This window comes from Halichoerus grypus, chromosome 5 (assembly GCF_964656455.1).
Source record: "Halichoerus grypus chromosome 5, mHalGry1.hap1.1, whole genome shotgun sequence".
Lineage (NCBI taxonomy): Eukaryota > Metazoa > Chordata > Mammalia > Carnivora > Phocidae > Halichoerus > Halichoerus grypus.
Window position 1 is genome coordinate 80,792,668 of NC_135716.1, and position 13,660 is coordinate 80,806,327.

Consider the following 13,660-nt stretch of genomic DNA (forward strand, 5'->3'; position numbering starts at 1 on the left):
CCAACAACAAGTCAGAAGAAAGAGAAATTAAGGAGTCGATCCCATTTACAATTGCACCCAAAACCATAAGGTACCTAGGAATAAATCTAACCAAAGAGGCAAAGGATCTGTACTCAGAAAACGATAAAATACTCATGAAAGAAATTGAGGAAGACACAAAGAAATGGAAAAACGTTCCATGCTCATGGATTGGAAGAACACATATTGTGAAGATGTCAATCCTACCTAGAGCAATCTACACATTCAATGCAATCCCCATCAAAATACCATCCACTTTCTTCAAAGAAATGGAACAAATAATTCTAAAATTTGTATGGAACCAGAAAAGACCCCGCATAGCCAGAGGAATGTTGAAAAAGAAAAGCAAAGCTGGCGGCATCACAATTCCGGACTTCCAGCTCTACTACAAAGCTGTCATCATCAAGACAGTATGGTACTGGCACAAAAACAGACACATAGATCAATGGAACAGAATAGAGAGCCCAGAAATGGACCCTCAACTATATGGTCAACTAATCTTTGACAAAGCAGGAAAGAATGTCCAATGGAAAAAAGACAGTCTCTTCAACAAATGGTGTTGGGAAAATTGGACAGCCACATGCAGAAGAATGAAACTGGACCATTTCCTTACACCACACACAGAAATAGACTCCAAATGGTTGAAAGACCTCAATGTGAGACAGGAGTCCATCAAAATCCTAAAGGAGAACACAGGCAGCAACCTCTTAGACCTCATCTGCAGCAACTTCCTCCTAGAAACATCGCCAAAGGCAAGGGAAGCAAGGGCAAAAATGAACTATTGGGACTTCATCAAGATAAAAAGCTTTTGCAAAGCAAAGGAAACAGTCAACAAAACCAAAAGGCAACCGACAGAATGGGAGAAGATATTTGCAAATGACATATCAGATAAAGGGCTAGTATCCAAAATCTATAAAGAACTCATCAAACTCAACACCAAAAGAACAAAGAATCCAATCAAGAAATGGGCAGAAGACATGAACAGACATTTTTCCAAAGAAGACATCCAAACGGCCAACAGACACATGAAAAAGTGTTCAATATCGCTCGGCATCAGGGAAATCCAAATCAAAACCTCAATGAGATACCACCTCACACCAGTCAGAATGGCTAAAATTAACAAGTCAGGAAATGACAGATGTTGGCGGGGATGCGGAGAAAGGGGAACCCTCCTACACTGTTGGTGGGAATGCAAGCTGGTGCAGCCACTCTGGAAAACAGTATGGAGGTTCCTCAAAAAGTTGAAAATAGAGCTACCATACGATCCAGCAATTGCACTCCTGGGTATTTACCCCAAAGATACAAAAGTAGGGACCCGAAAGGGTACATGCACCCCGATGTTTATAGCAGCAATGTCCACAATAGCCAAACTGTGGAAAGAGCCAAGATGTGCATCGACAGATGAATGGATAAAGAAGATGTGGTATATATATATACAATGGAATATTATGCAGCCATCAAAAGGAATGAGATCTTGCCATTTGCAACGACGTGGATGGAAATGGAGGGTATTATGCTGAGCGAAATAAGTCAAACAGAGAAAGACATGTATCATATGACCTCACTGATATGAGGAATTCTTAATCTCAGGAAACAAACTGAGGGTTGCTGGAGTGGGGGGTAGGGTGGGAGGGATGGGGTGACTGGGTGATGGACACTGGGGAGGGTATGTGTTCTGGTAAGCGCTGTGAATTGTGCAAGACTGTTGAATCTCAGATCTGTACCTCTGAAACAAATAATGCAATACATGTTAAGAAAGAAAAAAAGAAGAAGAAGAATGTAGCAGGAGGGGAAGAATGAAGGGGGGGAAATCGGAGGGGGAGAAGAACCATGAGAGACGATGGACTCTGAAAAACAAACTGAGGGTTCTAGAGGGGAGGGGGTTGGGAGGATGGGTTAGCCTGGTGATGGGTATTGAGGAGGGCACGTTCTGCATGGAGCACTGGGTGTTATGCACAAACAATGAATCATGGAACACTATATCTAAAACTAATGATGTAATGTATGGGGATTAACATAACAATTAAAAAATTAAAAAAAAAAAAAAGATTTGGGAACACAGCCACATTATAGCTTATTAGTGCCTGCTGACCTGTGACCAACCATTCCACAGTTTCCTTGGACCTCCTCTATCCCATATTGCAGTTCCATCCAGTTGGGCAATGATGAGGGTGGGGAAAGGGACATAGTTAAATCCACAAAGGACAATATGGAATTTCAACTATCTTTTTTTTATTTAAATTCAATTAATTAACATATAGTGTACTATTAGTTTCAGAGGTAGAGTTCAGTGATTCATCAGTTGTATATAACACCCTGTGCTCATCATATCACATGCCTTCCTTAATGCCCATCACCTAGTTACCCCATCCCCCCACCCTCTCCCCTCCACCAACCCTCAGTTTGTTTCCTATAGTTAAGAGTCTCTTATGGTTTGTCTCCCTCTCTGACTACTTCTTGTTTTATTTTTCCCTCCCTTCCTCTATGCTCCTCTGTTTTGTTTCTTAAATTCCACATACAAGTGAAATCCCTCTCTTCAGTTTTCCCTTCCTTCCCCTAATGTCTTCCATGCTATTCCTTACATTCCACATATAAGTGAAACCATATGCTAATTGTCTTTCTCTGGTTGACTTATTTCACTTAGCATAATATCCTCTAGTTCCATCCACATTGTTGCAAATAGCAAGATTTCATTATTGATGGCTGAGTAATATTCCACTGTGTGTGTGTGTGTGTGTGTGTGTGTGTGTGTGTGTGTGTATACACATATACCACATCTTCAATTATCTTTTATACTATTTTTCTTTCAGCTTCAGCAACATCAAAATATCAATATTTTCCTACTTTCCAAGCCCACCCAGAAGAGGGTAAATACCTAGGAGTGGAATGTCTAGGTCAGAGGGTAGATGTATCTTTAACTTTTCAGGAAACTGCCAAACTATTTTCTGAAATGACTGTACATCCTACCAGCAGTGTATGAGGTTTCCATTTGTTCTACATCATTGCTACCCTTTGATATAGTCAGTCTTTTTCATTTTAGCCATTCTAGTGGGTATTGTAGTATGTATTACATTGTGGTTTTCACTGCCATTTTCCTAATGACTAGTGATATTAAACATCTTTTTGTGTGTCTGTTATCCATATGCCTTCTCCAGAGAAGTGTCTATTCAAATTTTGCCCCTTTTTATTGGGTTGTTTGTTTACTTATTAAGTGTTGAGTGTTCTTTATATATCCTAGATACAAGCTCTTTATCAGATATGTGATTTGCAAATATTTCTCCCAATCTGTGCCTTTTCTTTTCATTGTCTTACAGTGTCTTTAGAGAGAAAAATTCTTAATTTCAATGAAGTCAAATTTATCATTTTTTCTTTTATGAATTATGCTTTTGCTGTTGTATACAAGAATTCTTTGACTAATCCAAGGTCACAAATAATTTCCCCTATATATTTTTGTATAAGTTTTAGAGTTCTGAGTTTTATATTTAGGTCTATGATCCTTCTTCAGTTAATTTTTAATATGGTGTGAGATAAGGATCAAAATTCATTTCTTTACTATATGGATAGCCAAATGTTCTAGGACTGTTTGTTGAAAAAAAATTATCCTGTCTCCATTAAACCACCTTTGCACCTTTGTGAAAAATCAGTTGACTATCTATACGTAGTTCTCTTTCTGGATTCCTTGTTCTGTTCTAGTGACCAATATGTCTGTCTTTATTCCAGCACTACACTGTCTTGATTAATTTATAATAGATTTTGGGTTTTTTTTTTTTTTTTAGGTTTTATTTATTTATTTGACACAGAGAGAGAGAGAGAGCACAAGCAGGGGGAGCAGCAGAGGGAGAGGGAGAAGCAGACTCCCCACTGAGCAGGGAGCCCAATGTGGGGCTCGATCCCAGAACCCTGGGATCATGACCTGAGCCAAAGGCAGACACTTAACTAACTGAGCCACCCAGGTGCCCTATAATAGATTTTGAACTCAAGTAGTAGAAGTCCTCCGACGTTGTTCTTTTTTAAGGCTCTTCTAGGTACTTTGGCTCTTCTAGGTACTTTGCATTCCCTTATGAATTTTAAAATCTGTCAATTTCAACAACAACAAAAAAAGCTTGCTGGGATTTTGTTTAGATTTACACTGAATTTTTAGATCAATTTTGAGAGTTGATATCATAACAATTTTGTGTCTTCCAATTCATAAATTTACATATATCTATTATGTCCTTTTAAATTTTTCTCAGCAGTATTTTGCAGTTTTCAATGTACAGTCTTATATAACTTTTCTCAGTTTTATGTAGAAATATTTCATATTTTATGCTATTGTAAGTGCTATTTTAAACAATTTTTGTTGCTAGTATATAGAAGTACAATTGATTTCTCTATACTGATGTTGTATCCTACAAGCTTGCTACACTCTCTTACTAGTTTTAGTAGCTATTTTTATAGATTTAATAAGATTTTTATGTAGACGATCACATTATGAATAAAGCAGTCTTTTTTCTTCCTTTCCTATCTAGATGGCTTTTATTTCTTTTCCTTACCTGACCACACTGGCTCTAGTTCAATGTTGAATAGAAATGGTGAAGTAAAAATCTTTATCTGAGAAGGAACCATTCATTTCTTCAGAATTAAGTATGGTGCTAGCTGTAGGGATTTTTTTAGGTATATTCTATTAGGCTGAGGAAATTTCCCTCTATTCCTAGTTTGCTAAGAGTTTTTATCAGGAATGATGTCAGATTTTGCCAGCTGCTTTTCCTACATCTACTGGGATTAAAATATAGGTGGGTTTAAGTCCATTTGTTAATATGATGAACTGATAATGATTAATTTTTCTAACATTAACCCAACATTGCATACAGGGGTAAATCCCACTTGATCACAATCTTTTTAATATATGATTGTATTCAATTTGCTAAAATTTTGTTAAGAATGTTTGCATCTATGTTCATGAGAGATATTGGTCTGTTTTCTTTTCTTGTAATGTTTTTCTCCAGTTTTAGTACCAGAGTATTTCTTGATAGTACAGAGTAGTACATACAATAGTACATAGAATGAGTTGGGTAGGAAATTGTCTACTTTATCTAAATTTCCAAATTTTTGTTATAAGGATATTCATAAAATTTGTTAGGATTTTTAAACTTCTATGGTATTTGTAGTAATATCCTTTATTTAATTCCTAATATTATTTAAGTTCTTCATTTTCTCAGTCACTATCAAAGTTTGTCAATATTTTAGTCTTTCAAATAATCATATTATGACTTCATTAATCATGTCTTTTTATTATTTCATATTTCATCAGTTTATAATTTTGTCATTATTATTTCTTTATCTTGAATTTTTGGGGTTTGTTCTGCTCTTCTTTTATAGATTCTTAGTTTTTATCTTTGTCCAAAAAATTCACTCAGGAGTATAAATTTCCCTTTAAATACTCCTTTAGTTTTGAAGTATAATGCTTTTGTTGTTGTTAATTTCTAAATATTTTATATTTTTCATTGTTATTTCTCCTTTAACTCATGAATTATTTAGATTTATTTTAATGTTCCAAACTTACAGTGTTTGGCTATATTTTCATTGTTGATTTTTAACTTTATTACATTCTTGTTCAACATCACTGTCATAATGGTTGAACCTAAATTCCCTCCTAGTCCAAATGCAATGTTTTCTATCCTCCTATCAGAACTCACTATAATTTCCATCTTTAATCACAAATTATACTTCATACTTGTTTTCATCCAGAAGCAAATAGTACTATCATATCAATAAGATGAGTATCATTAAAGTTGCTATGGTGTTACTATTTAATATCCTAATGTTAATGTTCTCTTCCATATATTTGTCTATTTTTAGTATCAGACTAGTTCTGAATAGCACAGAGTAGTACATACAATGAGTTGGTAGCTATTCCTCCTCTTCAGTTTTCTGAAACAGTTTTTGGAGAATTTAACTCTATATTCATTCATAAACAGCAGTGAAAAACTGTTCTTCCCTTTTAGTATTGTTGCTATTCTACCCAAAAGCTATTTCCTACTCTTTTATTCATTGCTAATTGTATCTACCTCCCAAGATAGGGGCTGGATATGCTAGATATCTACTTTTCCAACCTCCTTGCAACTGGGCATGGTCAAGAGGTCCTGGGGAAAAGTCTGCTGTAAGAATCTGGGAATGATTTTCCTTCTAATAGATAATGAGAGAGGTATGGGAAAAGATGCCCTCCTCTTTGTCCAAATTGTACTATAACTACATATGACATCTGAACTGCAGCATCTGTCCTGTCTCATTGAGGAGTGAACTTAAGAACCAAGCCAATATGCCAAGGAGGGTGGAGCAGAAAGGGAGTGGTTCACTGACTCCTCTGGAACAGCCTACTACTAGACTTCTTATGTAAGAAGAACATCTTATCAATACACCATCCCACCCCCAGGTATTTTTATTAAAGTTAAAGTAAATACATAGGGCGATGCTAATGGGAGAAACTGACAAAATCATGATCTGAAGCCTTAAGATGGGGGTGGATCTGAAGCTGTGAAGAGGAAAGGTAGCAACCCAATCTCCAAAGTGACCTTACTTTCAGTAGTTTGACTTTGTTCATGTTTTTCATTAGTCCATGAAAGACATCAATATGAAGAGGACCTTCAAATTTTTTTCCTTGAAGGGATGGATCAATAAATGCAAGTACTCCTCACCCTGCAATTACCCCTCCCCTGACGCTAAGGGGAGAATGTTCTATGAAAGAAAGGGTGATCCAGGAGTATAGGCCAGCTAAGCAGTGACCCACAGTGCAATTAGAACTTGAGTGAGGAATATGTGGCATGGTGAAGCACCTACCAGTGGTACCACCCAAGAAAAGAAGTATGCCAAATGACCTCTTCCCCAACACTAGTAAAGGAAGTTGACTCTAAAAGAGAATGTGGCTGGGGCAGCTGGGTGACTCAGTCGGGTCAGCGTCTGCCTTCAGCTCAGGTCATGATCCCAGGTCCTGGGATCAAGCCCCATGTCAGGATCCCTGCTCAGCAGGGAGTCTGCTTCTCCCTCTCCCTCTCCCTCTTCCCCTCCCCCTGCTCATGCGCACTCTCTCTCTCTCTCTCTCAAATAAATAAATAAATAAAATCTTTTTTAAAAAAGTTATAGTAATCAAGTCTGTGTGGTATAACAAAAGAATAAGTAAATAGTAACTCTGGTTTAACAATAATTTCCCATCCCCTCCCCATTCCCACCAGCCTGTGGTAACCACAATTCTACTTTCTGTCTCTATAAAATTGACTACTCTATAAAGTTCGGTGACGGGCATTAAGGAGGGCACGTGCTGTGATGAGCACTGGGTGTTACAGGCAACTGATGAATTATTGAACTCCATCCACATCTGAAATTAATGATGTACTACTATATGTTAGCTAATTGAATTTAAATTAAAAATGTAACTCATATAAGTGGAATCATTCAATATCTGTCCTTTTGTGTCTAGTTTATTTCATTTAGCCCATGTCTTCAAGGTTCATCCAAGTTATAGCATATATAAGAATTTCATTCCTTTTTCAAACTAAATAATATCCCATTGTATGGACATCCCACATTTTGTTTATCCAGTCATCTGTTTATGAACATTTGTGTTGTTCAGCCTTCTGGGTATTATGAACAATGCTGCTGTGAACATGAGTACACAACTATCTCTTCAAGTCCCTGCTTTCAATTCTTTTGGACATAAACCCAGAAGTGGAATTGCCAGACCATGTAGTAATTCTGTATTTAGTTTCTGAAGAATCACTATACTATTTTCCACACAGACTGCATTTTACATTCCCACCAGCAATGCACAAGGGTTCCAATTTCCCCACATCTGCACCAACAATTGTTATTTTCTGCTTTTGTTTTTGTTTACATAGCAATCCTAATGAGTGTGAAGTAGTATCTCATGTTTTCAATTTGTATTATCCTAATTAGTAATGATTAGAGATATTGAGCATCTTTTTATGTGCTTATTGGCTATTTGTATATCTTGTTTGGAAGATATATATCGAGTGATTCTAGTCCTTTACCCACTTTTTAACTGAGCTATTGGGTTTTTTGTTTGTATGTTATTGAGTTTTAGTAGTTCTTTTTTTTTTTTTAATTTAAATTCAATTAGCCAAGGTATAGTACATCATCAGTCCTTGACACAATGTTCAATGATACATCAGTTGAGCATATCACCCAGTGCTCATTATATCACGTGCCCTCCTTAATGCCCATCACCCAGTTACCCCATCTCCCCACCCACCTCCCTTTCCACAACCCTCAGTCTGCTTCCCAGAGTCAAGAGTCTCATATGGTTTGTCTCCCTCTCCGATTTCTAACCCCCACCACCACCCCCACTGTCCTCTGCACTATTCCCCATGTTCCACACATGAGTGAAACCATATGATAATTGTGTTGGTATTGTGTATGATAGTTGTATATGATAAGCAAAGGATTGACTTATTTCACTTAGTATGATATCCTCCAGTTCCACCCATATGGATGTAAATGGTAGATATTCATCCTTTCTGATGGCTAAGTAATATTCCATTGTATATATGAACCACATCTTCTTTATCCGTTCATCCATGGAAGGATGTCTCTGTTCCTTCCACAGTCTGGCTATTGTGGACACTGCTGCTATGAACATTGGGGTGCATGTGCTCATTCTTTTCACTACATCTGTATCTTTGGAGTTCTTTATGTATAATGGATATTAATCCCTTATCAGTTATGATTTACAAATGTTTTCTCCCATTCTGTAGGTTGCCTTCTCACTCTGTTGATACTGTCCTTTGATGTACAGAAGTTTTTAATTTTGATGGAGTCCAATTTACCTATATTTTTTTGTTTCCTGTGCTTTTAGTGTCATACCAAGAAAACATTGCCAAATCCAATTATCATTAAGCTTTTGCCCTATATTTTCTTCTAAGAGTTTTTTTAGTTTTAGCTGCAAAGTTTTTAATCCATTTTGAGTTAATGTTTACATATGGTGAAGGATAAGGGTGCCAAATTCATTCTTCTGCATATCAGGTTTCCAAGAACCATTTATTGAAAAGATTCATTTCCCTTTGGTTTTGGTACCTTGTCAAAAATCATTTCACGGTGTATGCAAAGATTTATTTCTGGACACTCTATTTCATTGGTTTATATGTCTGTCATTATGCCAGGATCACACTGTTTTGATTACTGCAACTCTGCAGTAAGTTTTGAAATTAGTAAGTGAGTCTCCCAATTTTGTTCTTTTTCAACATTGTTTTGGCTATTTGTAGCTCCTTAAGATTCCATATGAATTCTAGGAAAGATTTTTATATTTCTGCAAAATCATTGTAGGGATTTTATAGAAGTTGCATTGAATCTGTAGATCACTTCAAGCAATATTGGCATCTAAACAATATTAAGTATCCTAATCAATGAACAGATATGTTTTTCTATTTATTTGCATCTTCTTTAATTTCTTTCAGGAATATTCTGTAATTTTCCATGTATGATTCTTTAAACTACTTGGTTAAGTTAATTCCTAAATAACTTTAATTTTTGATGCTATTGAAAATCGAGTTTTCTCAGTTTCCTCTTCAGATTGTTACAGAAAGGCAACTGATTTTTGCATGTTGATTTTTTTTATCCTGCAACTGCTGAATTCATTTATTAGTTCTATCAGTATTTTCTGGAATCATTATGATTTTCTACATATAATATCATGCTATCTGCAAACAGATATAATTTTACTTCTTCCTTTCCGGTTTGGATGCCATTTATTTCTTTTTCTTGCCTTTTCTTGCTCTGGCTAGAACCTCCAGTATTATGTTAAATAGAAGTGACAAAACCTGAATGGGGAGTAATCAGAGAGGGAGAAAAACCACAAGAGACTCTTTACTATAGGAAACAAACTGAGGGTTGTTGGAAGGGAGGTGGGTGGGGGGATGGGGTATCTGGGTGATGGGCATTAAGGAGGGCACATGATGTGATGAGCACTGGGTGTTATATGCAACTGATGAATTATTGAACTCTACATCTGAAACTAATGATGTTGGCTAATTGAATTTAAATTTAAAAAAGGGGGGGGACACCTGGGTGGCTCAGTCAATTAAGCGTCTGCCTTCAGCTCAGGTCATGATCCCAGAATCCTGAGATCAAGTCCCACATCGGGCTCCCTGCTCAGCGGGGAACCTGCTTCTCCCTCTCCCACTTCCCCCAGGTTGTGCTCTCTCTCTCTCTCTCTCTCTCTCAAGTAAACAAAATCTTTTTAAAATTTTTTAAAAAAAGAAGTGACAAAACCAGGCATCCTTCTCCTCTTTCTGATTTGGGGAAAAGCTTTCAGTCTTTCACAATCAAATATGATGTTAGATGTGGGTTTTTCATATAAGGCCTTTATTATGCTGAGGTATTTTCCTTCTATTTATAGTTGTTGAATGTTTCTATTGTGAAAGGGTATTGAATATTGTTAAATGTTTTTTCCAATCAATTGTGATAATCATGTGTTTTTCTCCTTCATTTTGTTAATGTAGTACATTACACTGATTGATTTTCATATATTGGACCATTTTTACATTCCAGGAATGAACTCAGGAATACCCAAATTTGGTATGCTAGTATTTTAATAAGGATTTTTGTATCAGTATTCATAAGGGATATTGTTCTGTACTTTTTTTTACTTATATTCAATTAGCCAAGGTATTAGTTTTTGTCATTAGTCATTTGTTTTTGATATAATGTTCAATGATTCATTAGTTGAATATAACACCCAGGGCTATATGATGATATCACATGCCCTCTTCAATGCCCATCACCCAGTTACCTCATCCCCCCACCCACTTCCCTTTCTACAACCCTCAGTTTGTTTCCTGGAGTCAAGAGTCTCTCATTTGTTTGTCTCCTTCCCTTCCCCTATTGTCCTCTGCACTATTCCTTACGTTCCACATATGAGTGAAACCATATGATAATTGTGTTTCTCTGATTGACTTATTTCACTTAGCACAATGCCCTCCAGTTCCATCCATGTCAATGTAGATATTCATCCTTTCTGATGGCTGAGTAATATTCCATTGTATATATGAACCACATCTTCTTTATCCATTCATCCATTGAAGGACATCTCAGCTCTTTCCACTTTGGCTATTGTGGACATTGCTGCTATGAACATTGGGGTGCAGGTGCCCTTTCATTTCACTACATCTGTATCTTTGGGGAAATTACCCAGTAGTGCATTTGCTGGGTCAGAAGGTAGCTCTTTCTTGTAGTATCTCTGTCAGGCTTTGGAATCAGGGCAATTCTGACCTCATGGAATGTGTTAAGTGTTCTTTCTTCACTTTTGTGGAAGAATTTGGGAAAAACTGGTATTAGTTCTTCTTTAAATGCTTGGTAGAATTCACCAGTGAAACCAGCTGATCCAGGACTTTTCTTTGTTGGAAGGTTTTAGAGTACCTATTCAATCTGCTTACTAGTTCTAGGACTATTCTGCTTTCCTTTTTTTTTTTTTTCATGAATCACTTTTGGTAGGTTTTGTGTATCTGAGAATTTGTCCCTTTCATCTAGGTTATTTAACTTGTTGATTTGGAATATTTCTTCTGCTTGACTGTGAACTTTTACAGCTATAAGTTTGAGATACTTATGGAATAACATCCCATATAATTATAACTTATGGGATGCTTTTGCTCATCCCATAAGTTTTGATATGTTGTGTTTACATTTTTGTTTGTTTCAAGACATTTTCTAATTTCCCTTGTGACTTCTTGTTTGATTTATTGGTTATGTAAGAGTGTGTTATTTAATTTCCACATATTTGTGAATTTTCCACTTTTCCTTCTATTAATATCTAGTTTTGTTTCATTACGAACAGAAAAGATACATTGTATGATTTCAATCTTTTTAAATTTTCTAAGACTTGTTTTGTGACCTAAAATATTGTCTATCCTGGAGAGTGTTCCAAATGTACTTGAGAAAAATGTATATTCTGATGTTGTTGAGGAAAATGACCTGTATCTGTCTATTGGGTCTGATTTGTCTATAGTGTTGTTCAAACCCTCTATTACCTTATTGATTTTTATGTCCTAACTATTCTCTCTACTATTGGAAGTAGGGTATTCAAGTCTACAATGATTACTGTAGAACTGTTTATTATTCCCTTCAATTTTGTCAGGTGGCTTCATATATTTTGGGGCTCTGATGTTCATACATATATGTTTATAATTTTTTATATTTTCTTGATGAATTGACCCTTTTATCAATATCAGTGTCCTTCTTTGTCTTTCAGAACACTTTCTGACTTGAAATTTATTTTGTCTGGTATAGTATAGCTGCCTCGGCTCCCTATTGCTTACAATTTGCATAGAATATCCTTTCCAGGGACGCCTGAGTGGCTCAGTCAGTTAAGTGGCTGCCTTTGGCTCAGTTCATTATCCCAGAGTCCTGGGATTGAGTCCCGCATCTGCTCCTGGCTACACGGGGAGCCTGCTTCTCCCTCTACCTGCTGCTCCCCCTGCTTGTGCTTGCTCTCTGTCTCTCTCTCCCTCTCTCTCTGCCACATAAATAAATAAAATCTTAAAAAATAATAATATCCTTTCCATCAGCTCACTTTCTTTTTTTAATTATATGTGATTTTATATACTTATTATGGAAATATATTTTGTACATTACTTTCTGAAAATTTAAATTGTATAAACATGTTGGTCTGATATGTTTATCTATTGTAACATGATCGCCATTGTAGCAATAATGAGCACTTTTATTGTTTTTGGTACTATCATGAATAAGATTGTTTTATTTCTTTTTCACGTGTTTCATTATTGGTGTATAGAAATGCAACTGATTTCTATATGTTGATTTTGTATCCTACAACTTTCATTAAATTATTGCTTATTCTAACAGTATTTTTAGTTGAGTTTTGGGGATTTTCTATACAAAATTATATCCTATGCAAATAGCAACAACTTTATTTCTTCCTTCTGTTTGGATGTCTGTTATGTCTTTGTCTTGTCTAGTTGCCCTAGATAAAACTTCCAATACTATATTGAATAAGAGTAATGACAGAAAACATCCTTGTCTTGCTCCTGATCTTAGAGGAAAAATTTTTAATTTCTTTCTATTGCGTATGATGTTAACCGTGGGTTTGTCATACATGGCCCTTATTATGTTGAGGAATGTTCCTCCTGTGCCCAATCTGTCAAGGATTTTTATCATGTGAGAATACTGTATTTTGTCAAATTCTTTTTCTACATCTATTGAGATGATAATGTATTTTCATCTTTCATTCTATTAATGTGGTGTATTACATTTATTGATTTGCATCTGTTTAACCATTCTTGCATCTTAGGGATAAAACCCACTTAAATTCAGTTTGCTAATATTTTGTCAAGAATTTTTCTACCTATATTAATCAGGAATATTACACTACACATTTGTTTTTGTTTTTTTTCTTACAGTGTTCTCATTTCGTTTTAGTATCAAAGTAATTCTGGCTTTGTAGAATGAGTGTAGAAATGTTCCTTCTTCACCTTTTTGGAAGATTTTGGAAAATATTGGCATTAATTTTTCTTTAATTGGTAGAATCCTCCAGTGAAGCCATCTGGTCCTAGGGTTTTCTCTGTTATGAGATTTTTGATTACTGATTCAATCTCTTTACTAATTATTGTTTGGTTCCAATTTTCTATTTGTTCCTGAT